The sequence below is a fragment of the Schistocerca americana genome, unplaced genomic scaffold (assembly GCF_021461395.2).
Source record: "Schistocerca americana isolate TAMUIC-IGC-003095 unplaced genomic scaffold, iqSchAmer2.1 HiC_scaffold_47, whole genome shotgun sequence".
Taxonomy (NCBI): domain Eukaryota; kingdom Metazoa; phylum Arthropoda; class Insecta; order Orthoptera; family Acrididae; genus Schistocerca; species Schistocerca americana.
The window spans coordinates 185,001-190,000 of record NW_025726203.1 but is presented as its reverse complement, the minus strand read 5'-3'; positions in this window follow the sequence as shown (position 1 = coordinate 190,000).

Sequence of the window (5,000 nt, the reverse complement as noted above, 5' to 3'; positions counted from 1 at the left end):
GTCCTAAGTACTTGGTCGGGTTCGAGAGAGGCGCAATCGCCCGGAGTTTGGCGAGTAGACGCTTTAGGTGCGACCACCCGTGCTCCCAACTGAGCTTGCCGCTGCCGACAGAGGCCCGGGAGCGTGCTGTCGTGGCATTGCCGGCGGGAGACAACACGCGCCACCTACGGTGACCGGCAGCTCCAACGCCAGCGCCACAGAAGGACAAAAGCCCCACTTGGGTGCCGAAGCGAACTCTCCCAGCACAGCGCACGCGCCAACACGTCCGCACAGCTGCGATACAAACCACCTGCGAGAACCGCAGAGGCGACCGAGCAGCAGACGGCGTCGCGGCGCCGAGCGCCGGGCGGCGGCGCATCCTCAGCGCACACAGTCCTCAATCGGACCAGCACACTGCAGATGTCCACCGCGCTTCGCACCGGGCCCGCGAGGACCTACTTTGGCCGCACGGCGCCGCGTGCAGGGTGCGCCGGCGCGCAGCTGCGCCGCCTGCCGCCTCCGTCGGCCGGCGCGCCTGCCACTGGCCGCCCCCACCAGCCGGCTGTAGCGCGTGCGCCCACGCACCGCGCGGCCAGCACGCCGGGAGGCCCCCCCTCACCGGCCGGGGACGGTCCCACCCAGCCACCGCCGCGTATCGCTTCACACCCAGACGCCATTCACGTTCGTGGGCATGGTGGGTATCGCTGGAACAACCGGTTGGTAGCTCAACCGATCGTCGCCATCACTGATTCACCTCTAGCGAGAACAACCGCACCACAACGGTTTACCAGTTGTTCATTTGCGTAACGTCACCAGCAAACGTAGGCGTCCATCGCCATTTGCAAATTCAACGATTGTTGCATGCCTGTGTCAGGTGTCACGACACACTATGTCTGCCCACATACACGCAACAACATGTGCACGCTTCGCGAACACGTGGAAGGTGGCCCCCGTACGTATGCGATGTCCATTGCGCGAACGACTGTCAACCGGCCTCTGTCGCATGTCGCAGATGTGGAACGCAGTGCACCATGCTATCACGGTGTGTGAGAAGAGACGACTACGTCTGACAACACGCGCCACTACATCAACAGACGGCTCATGCTGATCGCCATCCAGGGCATACCACACTGCAATCCAGCTCTTATAGGGAGACGACACGTAGCTGAGTGCACAACATTTGGACCGCATGGTTCGCCGTTGTTGGCGCAGTCGTTGTACGGTCACATGTACCACGATGTATCATTCAGTACATGAGGACCAATGTGCAGTACAGTGTGTGATTTGGACGTACAACATCAGCGGACAGTTGACACAGGCCGTACCACAGCGTAGGCTAAGTGCTTCGCCATGCAAATGCCAATGAACAACTGCAAATGCCAATGAACAACTGCAAAGGGCATTGAGCATGTACGTCCTGCTGCCATCCACATTACAGTGTATAGCTGCAAGGTGTTTAACATGAAGCGATACACTGGGGACCGGGCAGTGCGAGTAGCAAACTATATTGCGGGGGTTGCAGTTAGGCAACACTACACTAATTTAACGCGTCGTATGACAATTACAGAGCAGGTTAAGGCCCAACGTGTGTTGGGTTAAGGCCCAACGTGTGTTGGGTTAAGGCCCAACGTGTGTTGGGTTAAGGCCCAACGTGTGTTGGGTTAAGGCCCAACGTGTGTTGGGTTAAGGCCCAACGTGTGTTGGGTTAAGGCCCAACGTGTGTTGGGTTAAGGCCCAACGTGTGTTGGGTTAAGGCCCAACGTGTGTTGGGTTAAGGCCCAACGTGTGTTGGGTTAAGGCCCAACGTGTGTTGGGTTAAGGCCCAACGTGTGTTGGGTTAAGGCCCAACGTGTGTTGGGTTAAGGCCCAACGTGTGTTGGGTTAAGGCCCAACGTGTGTTACGTTACGGCGCAACGTGGGTTACGTTACGGCGCAACGTGGGTTGCGTTACGGCGCAACGTAGGTTACGTTACGGCGCAACGTAGGTTACGTTAAGGCGCAACGTAGGTTACGTTAAGGCGCAACGTAGGTTACGTTAAGGCGCAACGTAGGTTACGTTAAGGCGCAACGTAGGTTACGTTAAGGCGCAACGTAGGTTACATTAAGGCGCAATATAGGTTACATTAAGGCGCAATATAGGTTACATTAAGGCGCAATATAGGTTACATTAAGGCGCAATATAGGTTACGTTAAGGCGCAATATAGGTTAGGTTAAGGCGCAATATAGGTTACGTTAAGGCGCAATATAGGTTACGTTAAGGCGCAATATAGGTTACGTTAAGGCGCAATATAGGTTACGTTAAGGCGCAATATAGGTTACGTTAAGGCGCAATATAGGTTACGTTAAGGCGCAATATAGGTTACGTTAAGGCGCAATATAGGTTACGTTAAGGCGCAATATAGGTTAGGTTAAGGCGCAATATAGGTTAGGTTAAGGCGCAATATAGGTTAGGTTAAGGCGCAATATAGGTTAGGTTAAGGCGCAATATAGGTTACGTTAAGGCGCAATATAGGTTACGTTAAGGCGCAATATAGGTTACGTTAAGGCGCAATATAGGTTAGGTTAAGGCGCAATATAGGTTAGGTTAAGGCGCAATATAGGTTAGGTTAAGGCGCAATATAGGTTACGTTAAGGCGCAATATAGGTTAGGTTAAGGCGCAATATAGGTTAGGTTAAGGCGCAATATAGGTTAGGTTAAGGCGCAATATAGGTTAGGTTAAGGCGCAATATAGGTTAGGTTAAGGCGCAATATAGGTTACGTTAAGGCGCAATATAGGTTACGTTAAGGCGCAATATAGGTTAGGTTAAGGCGCAATATAGGTTACGTTAAGGCGCAATATAGGTTACGTTAAGGCGCAATACAGGTTACGTTAAGGCGCCATACAGGTTAGGTTAAGGCGCCATACAGGTTAGGTTAAGGCGCAATACAGGTTAGGTTAAGGCGCAATACAGGTTAGGTTAAGGCGCAATACAGGTTAGGTTAAGGCGCAATACAGGTTAGGTTAAGGCGCAATACAGGTTAGGTTAAGGCGCAATACAGGTTAGGTTAAGGCGCAATACAGGTTAGGTTAAGGCGCAATACAGGTTAGGTTAAGGCGCAATACAGGTTAGGTTAAGGCGCAATACAGGTTAGGTTAAGGCGCAATACAGGTTAGGTTAAGGCGCAATACAGGTTAGGTTAAGGCGCAATACAGGTTAGGTTAAGGCGCAATACAGGTTAGGTTAAGGCGCAATACAGGTTAGGTTAAGGCGCAATACAGGTTAGGTTAAGGCGCAATACAGGTTAGGTTAAGGCGCAATACAGGTTAGGTTAAGGCGCAATACAGGTTAGGTTAAGGCGCAATACAGGTTAGGTTAAGGCGCAATACAGGTTAGGTTAAGGCGCAATACAGGTTAGGTTAAGGCGCAATACAGGTTAGGTTAAGGCGCAATACAGGTTAGGTTAAGGCGCAATACAGGTTAGGTTAAGGTACGACATAGGTTAGGTTAAGGTACGACATAGGTTAGGTTAAGGTACGACATAGGTTAGGTTAAGGTACGACATAGGTTAGGTTACGGTACGACATAGGTTAGGTTACGGTACGACATAGGTTAGGTTACGGTACGACATAGGTTAGGTTACGGTACGACATAGGTTAGGTTACGGTACGACATAGGTTAGGTTACGGTACGACATAGGTTAGGTTACGGTACGACATAGGTTAGGTTACGGTACGACATAGGTTAGGTTACGGTACGACATAGGTTAGGTTACGGTACGACATAGGTTAGGTTACGGTACGACATAGGTTAGGTTACGGTACGACATAGGTTAGGTTACGGTACGACATAGGTTAGGTTACGGTACGACATAGGTTAGGTTACGGTACGACATAGGTTAGGTTACGGTACGACATAGGTTAGGTTACGGTACGACATAGGTTAGGTTACGGTACGACATAGGTTAGGTTACGGTACGACATAGGTTAGGTTACGGTACGACATAGGTTAGGTTACGGTACGACATAGGTTAGGTTACGGTACGACATAGGTTAGGTTACGGTACGACATAGGTTAGGTTACGGTACGACATAGGTTAGGTTACGGTACGATATAGGTTAGGTTACGGTACGATATAGGTTAGGTTACGGTACGATATAGGTTAGGTTACGGTACGATATAGGTTAGGTTACGGTACGATATAGGTTAGGTTACGGTACGATATAGGTTAGGTTACGGTACGATATAGGTTAGGTTACGGTACGATATAGGTTAGGTTACGGTACGATATAGGTTAGGTTACGGTACGATATAGGTTAGGTTACGGTACGATATAGGTTAGGTTACGGTACGATATAGGTTAGGTTACGGTACGATATAGGTTAGGTTACGGTACGATATAGGTTAGGTTACGGTACGATATAGGTTAGGTTAAGGTACACATTGTTGTAAGGAAAGGTTTAATGGGGGGCGGGGCGGCCGGTTTGTTGATTGTGATTATAGTAAGTGGATGCCTGCGGCATCATCTGATTTGCCACGTCAGGATGCACCTTTGGCTCATGACAGGCGGCGCTCTCATTCCATGCTTGTGGCAGACCTGTGTCTTTCATTCCTGCCATTGTTTGTGTGCTGTGAGAGGAGGCAGTATTGTGATGTTGGGTGCACCCCTGTGTAGGACATGTGTGGGTGTTGGTGGCTTGGCTGAGCAATGGTGGTTGTCGGGTGGGTGGGATATTCTGTTTTCTGAGTGGACCTCCCAGTCTGGTTATGACAGTGTGGATTGTCTAATGTGGCGGAGAGGATGCACTGGGTGTTGTTCCATGCTGGTGCTTACATATTGTCTGTGTGCGTGTTACAGGCAGAGAGTAGTGCGTGATAAGGGTGTGTGGCTGACGTGTGGTTGTGATTGTGAGCAGAGTCTTTCAGCATGTATACGGACAGTTGTATACATTATCTGTATTCTGATGGCTCTATCTATTACTAATCAGCGCCGTGTATACGTTTAATCCGGTTCCAGTCGAAACTGTTGTATCTCTGTACA